Below are 13,776 nucleotides of genomic sequence, written 5' to 3' on the forward strand. Positions count from 1 at the left end.
CCTAATGTTTCACATAGATGACCTTCAATCAGGGTTTTATATATAAAAATTATATTATAATTTAATAGAGATACAACAGGAACAGTGAAGCAATAAAAATCATATTACACAATGAACAACCAGCTTGTGGACTTACCAGGGACACCAATGACTGCAAGTATAGGATAGCAGATGGCAAATACCAGGCCAGTTAGTCGATCGTGCATTTCCTGGGAGAAGCTCTGATGTTTCTTTGGGTCAGAGGTGAAGCTTTAACTGACACATTGGAAAGAGTGCCTATTTATATCAGATTGCATTGTCATTGTCATTAGTTCCAGGCATTTGAACAAACAATATTCTCATTAGCGATAGTCATTTGAGACATATTAGGTAATAGAATGACACTACTCTACAACAACTTGCATTTATGTAACACCTTTTAACATAGCAAAACATCCCAAGGAGCTTAATAGGAGTTATCAAGCAAAATTTGACCCTGGGCCAAATGTTGCTGTACAGGGATTGACACAAAAGCAGGAAGGTTTTAATATGCATTCCAGATAAGTGAGCAGATTGTACAGCACTGATACATCAAGCTGCATCTATGGTTTTCACACTGTTGTTGTAAGGTGGGGTTTCTCAAATTCAGCAATAGAATCCAAGCATTAGTGCATAGTTTTCAAAAACACAAATTGACTCATTTAATTGCAGATCTTCTCCTTGCAATCAACTGGCTTCGAGCACCATTGTTGTAACAAGACCTCATCTTTACAACTAAGTAACTCGGCCAGCCTAGCCAGTGACTTATTTTTGGCTTCCCCAGTCTAGTGAGTTGGATCTGCTGTGTTCATATCTCCGAGAGTCTAACCACCCCCCTGGTTCCCTGTGTGAGATAACCTGATTCTCATTCCTGCAACCAAATGATTTGAGCAGGAGCCTTCTCCTTACCTATACCATGTTTGAGTTTGATAATAGTTTCCACCCACAGTCACATTATTCTGTGTAACCACAATGCTACCTGAACATCAGAATCAAAACTATATAATACATCCTATAGTAATGAAACAACCACTCCGATAATACAGCTAAAACAGACAGTTCCATGCATACAGGGCTCTTTTGACTAATGGTACGTTCACGACAGTATTTTAACTGTTTTAGATTATTGATTTGAAGTCCATATTAAAAGAAAGAACTTACATTTATATAGCACCTTTCATGACCTTAGCAAAATGATTTCCAACCAATGAAGTACTTTTGAAGTGCAATCACTGTTGTAATGTCGGAGACACTGCATGCCAATTTGTGTACAGCAAGTTCCCACTAAAAGCAATGACATAAATAACCAGATAATTTATTTCCAGTGACATTGGTTGGAGGATAAATGGTGACCAGGATAGTGGGGGGAACTCCCCAGCTCTTCTTCAAAATAGTGCCATGGAATCCTTTACATCAACCTGAGAGGTCAGATGGGAACTTCGTTTAATGTTTCATCTGAAAGATAGCACCTCCAACAGTGGAGTGCTCCTCAGTGCTGCATCCAGGATTTTAATCACTCCACATCAAGTGGTCGTGACTTCAGTTGCCTGGGCCCAAAGCTCTGTAATTCCCTCTCTAAACCTCTCTGCCTCTCTCTGCACCTTTTAGATGCTCCTTAAAATCTATCTCTTTGACGAAACTTTCAGTCATTTGTCCTAATATTTCCTTAAGTGATTCAGTGTCAAATATTTTCTTATAATGCTCCTGTGAAGCACCTTAGGATGTTTCACTACTTTAAAGGTGCTATATAAATGTGAGTTGTTGTTGTTGCACTCGGCTGTCAGCCTGGATTATGTGCTCAAGTCTCAGGGACTGGTGTCGGCACGTGAAAGATTAATAACTCAGAGGGTGTGCTCTCCAGGTTGATAGACATTTAGCATTAAACTCATGGACAGACTGCCTGGATAGGCTATGGTTGCCTTGCATTGGAACAAAGGAGTGGTTGTAATCTGCTTATAACTACTGATTGCTATAGTCCTTATAGACAGACAGCTCAGTTGTCAGGGGTTTCAAATTGTGGGATGTTATCGAGCTAGCTGCACTTGACTGATCAGTCAGCCTTCAGCTAATCAGTCAGTCAGCCAGAAGAAATGAGCTAATGACATCAATATTCAAGTTTCAGTGTATATTTAGAGATAGCCCAGGCTATGGCAATTTCATTGTTCTGGAAAGGAATGAATCCAAGAAATTGGCAAAGTGCAGCAACTATTCCAAATGCACTGACAACTGCCCATTCACCTGTATTATGTGACTTATCTGTTAATAACAATCTGATTGATGCATATTGAATCCACCCACTGAGATTGAGGAGAATTATATGGCTGTACATGATGCATTCTAGTAGACCAGAAAGGGTTCTCACAAATCCCTGGATCCTGCTATTGGTCACCTAGCTATTCGGCAGAGAACAAGATACCCTAGACCATATGATCAGGGACATGAGGAGCGGCCACAGGAGCGGTGGTGATGCTGAGCCTGAGCACCTAGTATAATCTCCTTTTCCTTGAGGTATATGGTACTACAATTGCATCTGTTTCCTCCCTCTTGTTACTGATTATCTTGTACCAGCTATGGACATGTCCATCTAAGAATACATCCTGTATCTTAAGAAGCTATGAGTTGTCAGCATTGACTCAGTGGTTGCATTCTTGTCTCTGAGTCAACAAGTTATGAGTTCATTCACACTCCAGGAACTTGAGCATAAAATCCAGGTTGACACGTCAGTGCAGTACTGAGGGAGTGCTACATTGTCAGATGTGCTGTCTTTTAGATGTGATGATAAACAGAGGCCCAATTTGACCCTTAGCTGGACTTAAAATATCCCGTAGTGCTTTACACAGAAGAGCAGAGGCATTCTTCCTGTTGTTGTGGCCAATATTTAGCCCTAAATAGTATCACTGAAAGCAGATTATCTGATCATTATCACATTCCTTTTTGTGGGAGCTTGTTATGTGTAAATTGGCTGCTGTATTTTCTACATTACAACAGTGACTACACATCAAATTACTTCATTGGCTATAAAATACTTTGGGACAACCTGAGCTTGCGAAAGACACTGTACAAATGCAAGTCTTTCCTTATTCTAAAAGGAATGTGGTAACCAGGTGTGGTAAATGCTTCATGTTCTGCAGGATTGGAATTACACTGACTTTGATCATCTTTGGTTGATTGCCAATTGGCTAAGAAGTGGCTGGTTGATAGATTGGTTGGTGTATGAATCATGTGGCAGAGCCAAACAGGATGGAACAGAGAGGTGATAATGAGAAATAGGAGAGATATGGGTTGATGGTGTTTTGGAGAAGGGGATGGGGGAATAGAGAGGAGGATAGGGAGAAGGGATGTGGAATGGGGAAGTGGATAGGGAAAAGGGGGTGGGATGGGAAGGGGATATGAAAAGGTGAGGGGAAGGATAGGAGGGAAGATCGAGTAATGAAGGGATAGGGAGAAGAGATGGAAAGGGAGAAAGGGGATAAGGAGTAGGGAGGGGAATGGGAGAGGACAGAAGAAATGGGGGAAGGGTAGAGATCTGCTGGGTGACACAGGAAGTGATCCTATAGGCTAGAGCTCAGTGTCACTCACACCCAACCACTCAGGGTGGATATCCAATTAAAGCCCGCAGGGGGTTATGAGGGGAAGGGGGATGAGGCAAGGGGAGGTAAAAGGTGGGGGCGGGCAAGGAGATCATGTGAGAGGGGAGGCTGCTATAGGGTGGAATGAGATGAGATGGGAAGGGAAGAAGAGGAAAGAGAGGTGAAAGAGAAGCAAGGAACAGGAGAGGTGGAGGATAACAGGAGGGATAAATCAGTGGGAGATAGGAATGAGGAAAAGGAGGGTGGGGAATGGAGATGGGGGCAGGGGCTATGGAAAGAGAGACGATAAGGGGCCGGGAAAATGAAAGGGGATGGGGTAAGGAAAGGGACAGGGAGGAGAGAGAGAAGGGGATCAGAGTTGGATAGGAAGGAGAAGGGATAAAGAAGGATGTAGCTAGTTTAGTTTAGAGATACAGCACTGAAACAGGCCCTTCGGCCCACCGAGTCTGTGCCGACCATCAACCACTCATTTATACTAATCCTACACTAATCCCATATTCCTATCACATCCCCACCTGTCCCTATATATTTCCCTACCACCTACCTATACTAGGGGCAATTTATAATGGCCAATTAACCTATCAACCTGCAAGTCTTTGGCATGTGGGAGGAAACCGGAGCACCCGGAGGAAACCCACACAGACACAGGGAGAACTTGTAAACTCCACACAGGCAGTACCCAGAATCGAACCCGGGTCCCTGGAGCTGTGAGGCTGCGGTGCTAACCACTGCGCCACTGTGCCGCTACAAATGTTAGTGTGACTTCTCTAAAATATAGGAGAATGTCTGTCTGCAGATTGGAATTTGGAATTAAATCTCTGCGAGTATTCTCCAGATTGTCTGTTGCAACTTCAGTGAATGATCTGCAGAAACCCCAGGGAAAGTGTAAACCCTGTTTACCCCATCAATGCTGGGGTTCTGTGGATTTTCTGCCAAGAAGTTCCTGGGAAACGTAACCTAAATTTCTCCTGGTTCTGCAACTTAACTGACAGTGAGAGACGCCAACAGAGGAAGGTAGATAAACATGTGACTGAGCACAATGATACAGAGAGATATCAGCAGAGGAAGATAACAATATAAGAACAAGCCTAGGCCATTCAACCACTCAAATCTGTTCCACATGCCATTCAATGATATCATGGCTGTTCTGTATCCCAACTCTATCCACCTGGCTTGACTCTATATCCCATAATACCCTTGTCTAGCAGAAATCTATCAATCTTGGATTAAAAATTATTAATTGAGGCTGCATCTATGGCTTTGTGTGGGAGTGAGTTCCACACTTTTACCACCCTTTGCATAAAGAAGTATTTCCTAACTTCTCCCCTGAACAACCTGTCTCTGATTTTAAGTTATGTCTCCTTGTTCAAGTCTCTCCCACCAGGAGCAAACATTTCTCGCTACCACCATATCAACTCCTTTTGAAATTCTAAAATCTCCAATCAAATCACCTTTATTCTCCAGGGAATACAAGACTAGTTTATATAATCTCTCCTCATAGTGTAATCCTTAAAGGCTTTGTAACATTTGGTGAATCTGCACTGCACACCTCCCAATGCCAATACATCCTTTCTATGATGCAGTGACCAGAAGTGTACACAGTACTCCAGATGTGGGCAAATCTGCACCAAAACCTCTTCTGCTTTATATTCTAGCCCTCTAGTTATAAAGACTAACATTCCACTAGCATTTTTGGTTTTCTTGTACCGAACTACCAGATTTTACTGCTCTGTGTACATGGACCGCTAAATCTCTTTGGACCTTCACTGTTTCTAGCTTTTCACCATGTAAAAAAATACTCTGATCTATCCTTTTCTGGTCCAAAATCAATGACTTCATACTTACCTTATTCATCTGCCACAGTTTCGCCTGCTTACTTAACCTTTCAATGTCTCTTTGTAATTTTATGCTCCAATCTACATTACTTACTGTGTCATCAATCTTCATGCACTCGGCAAACTTGGATATATGGCTGTCTATTGTGTTATCTAAGTCATGAACAAATACGCAGAGAATTACATAGAATACACAGCACAGAAACAGGTCATTCGGACCAAGCAACCCTTGCCAGATTTATGCTGCACATGAGTCTCCGCCCATACTTCATCATCTAATTCTATACAGCATAACCTTCTATTCCCTTCTCCCTCATATGCTGACATAAAAGCCAAATACTGCAGATGCTGTAAATCTGAAGTAAAAACAGAAGATGCTGGAAATATTCAGCAGGTATGGCAACATCCGTGGAGAGAGAAAAACAGAATTAATATTTCATTTTCTGTCTTTATTCCCTCACATGTTATCTAGGACTCCCCTTAAATGCATCTATACTAGTCACCTAAACTACTCCCCATTCCCCATTCTCAGGACTCCCTGGGTAATGAAGTTTCTTCCAAATTCTCTCTTTGATTTCTTAGTGACTGTCTTATTTTTATAGCCTTTGGTTTTGATCTTCCTCACAAGTGAGAATAGCTTCTCTGTGTCCACTCTATCACAACCTTTCATAGTTTAAAAGACCTCTATTAATCACCCCTCAGCCTACTCTTTTCAAGTGAAAAGAGACCCAATCTGTTCAACCTTTCCTGATAAGTATACCCCCACAAAATTCTGGTACCATTTTTGTACATTTTCATTGCACCCTCTCCAGTGCCTCTTTATCCTTTTCATAATATGGTGTCCAAAATTTTATGCAGCACTCCAGGCGTGGTCTAGCCAGGGTTGAATACAAGTCTAGCATAACTTCTTTACTTTTCAATTCTATCCCTCTAGAAATAAACACTTGCTTGGTTTGCTTTTTTAAATGACCTCATTAATTTGTGTCACTTTTAGTGATTTGTTTATTTGTACTCTCAGATCCCTTTGCTCCTTTAACACATTTAGATTCTTATTTTCCAATTAATATGTGACCTCCTTATTTTTCTTACCAAGATGTAATACCTCACAATTATTTATGTTGAAATTCATTTTCTAATTATGTGCCCATTCTGCAAATTTATTCTTTACCAATGTTTTCTATTGCCAATAGTACAAGTTTGTTAATGTCTTTTTGATATAGTGAATAGTTGAGGATCCAGCACAGATAATTGTGGGACACCACTGGTCACTTTTCTCCAATTTGAATACATGCTCATTATTGTTATTCTGTCCTCTAGCACCTAACCAATCTCCTAACCAGATTAATATTTGCCTTAAATTCAATGAGTTTTAATTTTAGTTGACAGTCTCTTATGTGGAACATTATTGAATGCCTTCAGGAAGTTCATATTGTCATGAAAAGATGAGAACCAACTGTAAATTGTATTTTTGTGCACTTGGGTGTTATTGTCAACTGCCATTATACACATAATGTTACGTTGTTTTCCTTCTGTATTCCACTTGTTAAAATGCGGGAGTGAGATTATTCCACTAGAACAGCTACTTGAAGAAATCCAATCACATGACTCAGATGTCGCCCTTTTCAGCCTGCCTGGATTTGAAACAGTATCAGTTGAGGGAACAGCTCATTTAAAACCACAGCTGCCTTGAAGCTGCATCTCACTTCTCTGAGGCCTCCTTGCACAAAGAAGAAAAGACGCCACAGTCTGCAAAACAGCAAGAAAATCTGCTCTCTGCCGGCTTTCTCTTCGTCAGACAAGGGTGACATCAGAATCTAAGCTACCGCAACTTATCTTTGAAAGTGCAAGCAGAAGGAAGTATAAGAGAAGAGGTTTAAACAACTCCTACCCGCACTCAGTATTTGCTGTCGGTTAACTCCAGTTTTGGACTTTCTGTTTATTAAAAAACGGACTCCAGTTTCAACTGAAACCCCCATTAGTTTGCAGTTAAGCTATTTTCCAGTTAGTAAATGTCCTTACCCTTTTGATGCCTTTACCTTTCCTTGTATGTTTGTGAGTGTGTGTTGAGAAGTTAATTCCCTCCCGAGTTTAAGAGTGTGTTAATAAACCCTATTTCTTTGTCTTAACTTGAACATAGGAACATAGGCGAAGGAGTAGACCATTCAGCCCATCGAGCCTTCCCCGCCATTCAATATGATCATGGCTGATCATCCACTTCAATGCCTTTTTCCCACACTATCCTCATATCCCCTTATGTCATTTGTATTTAGAAATCTGTCAATCTTTGCCATAAACATACTCAATGACTGAGCTTCCACAGCCCTCTGAGGTAGACAATTCCAAAGATTCACAACCCTCTGAGTAAAGAAATTTCTCCTCATCTCTGTCCTAAGTGGCTTCCTCCTTATTTTGAAATTGCGTCCCATGTCCCCTGATGTTGTTGCGGTGCTTTACAAGTCAGGGTTCAAGGGAGGAAAATTCAATTACAATTTGCTTATGGACAGGTTGTTGAAAAGATAGACAATTTAAACTACATCCATAGAAATTCCCATCTACTGCTTTAGTTACTTCCTCAAAAATTCAGTTAAGTTTGTTAGATAGGGCCTGCCCTTTACAAATCCATGTTGGCTCTCCCTAATCAGCTCAAATTCGCTAAGCACTCAGTCACTCTATCCTTAATTATAGATTCCAATAAGTTAGATGCTAGAGTAACTGATATATATATCATTTCCTGTTCTTTCTCCCTCTTAAATAATTGAGTTAAAGTTGCAATTTTTCAATCTAAAGGGACAATTCCTGAATTGAGAGAGCTTTGGAAGATTATGGCTAAACCGTCTGCAATTTCTTCACCTACTTCCTTTAAAACTCTGGGTGGCTATTGCTGGATTCCCCCAGGTGGAAGGTGTAATAGTCTTCATGCATGTGGCCAACAAGGCTTCTATGGAGCAGCAAGCTGCCTTCATCAAAAGGAATATCTTCCACTCAGTCTACGTTAACTGGTCAGCACCCACTGAAAATGTTTCCTGCAGGTTTGTGCTCGCTACCCAGGAAGCAGCTACAACTTCTACATGATCCATCTTGGCCTCCTCCTGAAGTTCCCAGCATCACAGATGCTAGACTTCAGCCAATTCGATTCACTCTGCGCGATATCAAGAAATGACTGAAGGCACTGGATACTGTAAAGGCTATGGGCCCTGACAATATTCCGGAAATAGCTCTGAAGACCTGTGCTGCAGAACTTGCCGTGCCCCCAGCGAAGCTGTTCCAGTACAGCTACAACACTGGCATCTACCCGGCAATGTGGAAGATTGCCCAGGCATGTCAAAAAAATAGGACAAGTCCAACCCGGCCAATTACCATCCCATCAGTCTACTCTCAATCATCAGTAAAGTGATGGAAGGTGTCATCGACAGTGCTATCAAGTGGCACTTGCTCAGCAATAACCTGTTCAGTGACTCTTAGTTTGGGTTCCACCAGGGCCACTCAGCTCCTGACCACATTATTGTCTTGGTTAAAACATGGACAAAAGAGCTGAACTCAAGAGGTGAGGTGAGAGTGACTGCCCTTGACATCTAGGCAGCATTTGACCGAGTATGGCATCAAGGAGCCCTTGCAAAACTGGAGTCAATGGGAATCAGGGGGAAAACTCTCCTTTGGTTGGGATCATACCTAACACAAAAGAAGATGCTTGTGGTTGTTGGATGTCAATCATCTGAGCTCCAGGACATCATTTGCAGGAGTTCCTCAGGGGAGTATCCCAGGTCCAACCATCTTCAGCTGCTTCATCAATGACCTTCCATCAATCATAAGGTCAGAAGTGGGGATGTTCGCTGATGATAGCATAATGTTCAGCACCATTCACAACTCCTCAGATACTGAAGCAGTCCGTGTAGAAATGCACAAGACCTGGACAATATCCAGGCTTGGGCTGATAAGTGGCAAGTAACATTACAAATGCCAGGCAATGACCATCTCCAACAAGAGAGAATCTACCCATCTCCCCCTGACATTCAATGGCATTACCATCGCTGAAACCCCCACTATCAACATCCCAGGGGTTACCATTGACCAGAAACTGAACTGGAATAGCCATATAAATACCATGGCTACAAGAGCAGGTCAGAGGCTAGGAATCCGGTGGCGAGCCGGTGGCGAGTAATTCAGCTCCTGACTCCCCAAAGCCTGTTCACCATCTACAAGGCACAAGTCAGGAGTCTGATGGAATGCTCTCCACTTGCCTGGATGGGTGCAGCTCCAACAGCACTCAAGAAGCTCGACACCATCCAGGACAAAGCAGCCCGCTTGATTGGCACCCCATCTACAAACATTCACTCCCTCCACCACCGACGCACAATAGCAGCAGTGTGTATCATCTACAAGATGCACTGCAGCAACGCGCCAAGGCTCCTTAGACAGCATGTTCCAAACCTGTGACCTCCACCACCTAGAAGGACAAGGGCAGCAAATGCATGGGAGCACCACCACCTGCAAGGTCCCCCCAAGCCACACACCATCCTGACATGGAGCTTGGGCGGCACAGTGGCGCAGTGGTTGGCACTGCAGCCTCACAGCTCTAGCGACCTGGGTTCAATTCTGGGTACTGCCTGTGCGGAGTTTACAAGTTCTCCCTGTGCGTGTGGGTTTTTGCCGGGTGCTCCGGTTTCCTCCCACAGCTTACGACTTGCAGGTTGATAGGTAAATTGGCCATTATAAATTGCCCCTCGTATAGGTAGGTGGTAGGAATAAGAGATTAATGTAGGATTAGTATAAATGGGTGGTTGATGGTCAGCACAGACTCAGTGGGCCGAAAGGCCTGTTTCAGTGCTGTATCTCTAAATAAATAAATATATCGCCGTTCCTTCACTGTTGCTGGGTCAAAATGCTGGAACTCCCTTCCTAACAGCACTGTGGATGTACCTACACCATATGGACTGCAGTGGTTCAAGAAGGCAGCTCACCACCACCTTCTCAAGGGCAATTAGGGATGGGCAATAAATGCTGGCCAAGCCAGTGATGCCCACATCTCATGAATGAATAAAAAAATGTGGAAAATGGCTTTCATACAATGATGGGTACTGATTTGAACACAGGAAATTTTAATTAGTTACTACAAAACATATTTGATACACCTGTGAGACCCAAAGTATGGCTCGGTGGTCTTCCTAAACAGTTTGCGCGTGCTCCTACGTTGTATGATTCCTTCAACAGCAGCTGAGCTGGAGGCAGGCTGCTGATCGGGCTTCCACTGGGGGATGACTCTGGTGGACATCCTCTGGCTGCATGAGACCGGAAGGCCCCGACTGCCTTGGGGGTGTCCTGGACAGGTGCAGGACTCTCCTCAGGTGTCATGGCTGCTGGAGCTGGGCTCACTGGCAGTGGCGCTGAGGAGCCACCTCCAGCCTCTGTTCCTTCTCTCACCTTGCTGCTGATGCGTCAAGCTCATGGCCAAGGTGCTGGTGTGCAGGTCTGTGCGTATCTGTGGGATTTGGCTCTCCATGAGAGTCACCAATTTCTTCGATGGAGGAAGCTATGTGCTCACACACCTGAGACATGGCAGCTGTCATAACATGGATGGACCCCTTCACTGTCTGCTCATGGCTGCACATGGCCTCTGGCATCTCCGCCAGATGATGCCTTACCTGTCTCTGTATGTCCTGTGCTGTCGACACCAGAGGCTTATCATCAGTCTGGGGCTCAGCATGGGCTTGGCCACCTACAGTCCTCCGACTGTCAGAGGCCTCAGCTGTCTCAGACTCAGCCAGTTGCTCGGGGCTTGTATGGTGCTTTCACCAGTTTGTCACCCCGATTCCAAAGCCAAGAAAGTACCCACCGAGGTGAAAGTATCTGCGCTGGTGGAAGGTGCAGGAGAGTCTAGGATGGTGCATCCTCTGAGTGGTCCTCCTCCTCAGAGGTGCTTGACTGTCCCCCTGTGGCTGTGGATCCCTGCGTACGCCGACCTGTGTATGAGAATGCAAACATGTGTGGATGAGGCTGTGCAGATCTCCTGATGCCAACCATGCATGATGTGGGTCTCCAACATTAATGCGCATGCCGACAGGAGTCAATTCTTACTCACTTGTGCAGTGACTCCAATCTCCCTGTCCGATATTGTGCAGCCATCCTTGGTGCCCACCAGCTCCAATCACTCTTCCTTGGCAGAGGTGAGAGGATGCAAATCTGGGCATCCTCTGCCAGTCCAGGCCATCTCCCTCCTGTTGTGGGCCCACTTGTCTTGCAAAAGGAAGGATGGAGATAGTTGAGAATGACAGTTCTGCTCAAGTTAGCCCCTTGTCCCTTTCTGGAGGATCTGATATCTCTCATGCTGACATTCGCTGTTAGGGGAGTTAATGGGGGTGAGCTACGAAGGAAGGTGGCCTGTGCCGAGATGCAGCCATGCATCTGTCAGCTTGAGATGCAACCTTAGCCCCTTGGCCATCACTGTTGTAGTGCCACCCTCCCCATGTCACTCACCCTCCTATGTAGTTACATGCACTCCCCCAAAAGGAGATAGTTATGGAGCATTCACCTTGACTGAATGCAGGAGGTCATTGACCCTCTTTCGACACTGGACCTAGTTCCAGTGGGTGACCTCATGGCTGCTAACCTCCTCAGCAATCTCTACCCAGGCATGCTTGATCAGGTGGGAAGGCCTCTTCTTGCTATCGCTGGGGAAGAGAACCTTCCGTCTTTCCCTCACAGCCTGGATGAGAATCTGCAGGGAAGCATCACTGAACCACTGGGCGGCACAGTGGCGCAGTGGTTAGCACCGCAGCCTCACAGCTCCAGCGACCCGGGTTCAATTCTGGGTACTGCCTGTGTGGAGTTTGCAAGTTCTCCCTGTGTCTGCATGGGTTTCCTCCGGGTGCTCCGGTTTCCTCCCACATGCCAAAGACTTGCTGGTTTTTAGGTTAATTGGCCATTATAAATTGCCCCGAGTATAGGTAGGTGGTAGGGAAATATAGGGACAGGTGGGGATGTGATAGGAATATGGAATTAGTGTAGCATTAGTATAAATGGGTGGTTGATGGTCGGCACAGACTCGGTGGGCCGAAGGGCCTGTTTCAGTGCTGTATCTCTAAACTAAACTAAACCGTGGGGTCACCCTGTGTCTTGCCTCAGCCATCCTCTGCTGCCCTCCTCAGTGGGTGGTGGGGGAGTTCAGGAACCAGCCAGGCAAAGCTTTAAGCTGCACAAAGCTGCAAATGACTCCTAGGCATCAGTGAATGCAGGGCCACCAGGCCTTTAAATATGGTGCCAGCACCTACATTTGAGTCATCTGATGCTGTAATCACCGACTCGCCTCCCATACCCACCACATGATTGGGGGAACTCACACCCTCCACTATGCAAAATGTCTGCCCACTCCATAATCGTGGTGGGTTGGCTGCCCAGGTGATGGATGGGAATGGCACCTTTCTCCGGGCCCACTGCCAGTCCCGGTAAGCTCATTAAATTCAGCCCAGTAATTGCAGAAGAGAGTGCATCATAAACAGAGTGCAAATTAGTGAATTGGTGCAATTGGGAATTTTGCGCAGAGGGCTTTAACTTTAGCTAACTGTTTCTTAAACTTTATCAAATGCTTCTGGAAGTGCATACAAATAACAATCATAGACATTCCCCTGTCCACGATGTTAGTAAAAAATTTATTATTATTTTTTATAATTATTCAAAAAATTCAGTCAGGTTTGTCAGGCGTGACCTACCCCGATCAGCTAAAATTTTTCAAGGTGTTCAGTCTCTAGCAATTTCCTGATAACAGATGTTAGGTTAACTGGTCTATAATTCCTTGGTTTCCCGCTCTCACCTGTCTGAAATAGTGGAGTGGCATGCACCATTTTCCAATCTAAAGGAATGGTTCCCAAATATAAAGAACTTTGGAAGATTAAAATTAGGGCATCTGAATGACTTCTTTTAAAACCCTGGGATGGAAACCAACTAGTCCTGGGGATTTGTCACTCTTTAGCAGCATTATTTTATTTATTAATGTTATTTTGCTTATGTTAATTTTAGTGTGTCCCTGTACTTCAGTCAATAATGTTTTCCTTGGGATGTCTGGCATGCTGATTGATCTCTTCCTCAACTGTAAATACTGTAAATTATTCAACATGTCTGGCATTTCCTTCTTTTCATTGACAGTATCACCATTAACAGTTTTTAAGGGACCCACATTGCTTCTGACCTTTTACCGAATAGAATTGTAAATTTTTTGTGTTGGTTTTTATATCTCTTGCAAGTTTCTTTTCCTGCTCCATTTTTATAGCTCAAACTATCTTTTTTGTCACCCTTTGACGTTCTATGTATCTTTCCCATTCATCAGGATCTGTGCATTTTTC

This window comes from Heterodontus francisci, chromosome 15 (genome assembly GCF_036365525.1).
Source record: "Heterodontus francisci isolate sHetFra1 chromosome 15, sHetFra1.hap1, whole genome shotgun sequence".
NCBI classification, from domain to species: Eukaryota; Metazoa; Chordata; class Chondrichthyes; order Heterodontiformes; family Heterodontidae; genus Heterodontus; species Heterodontus francisci.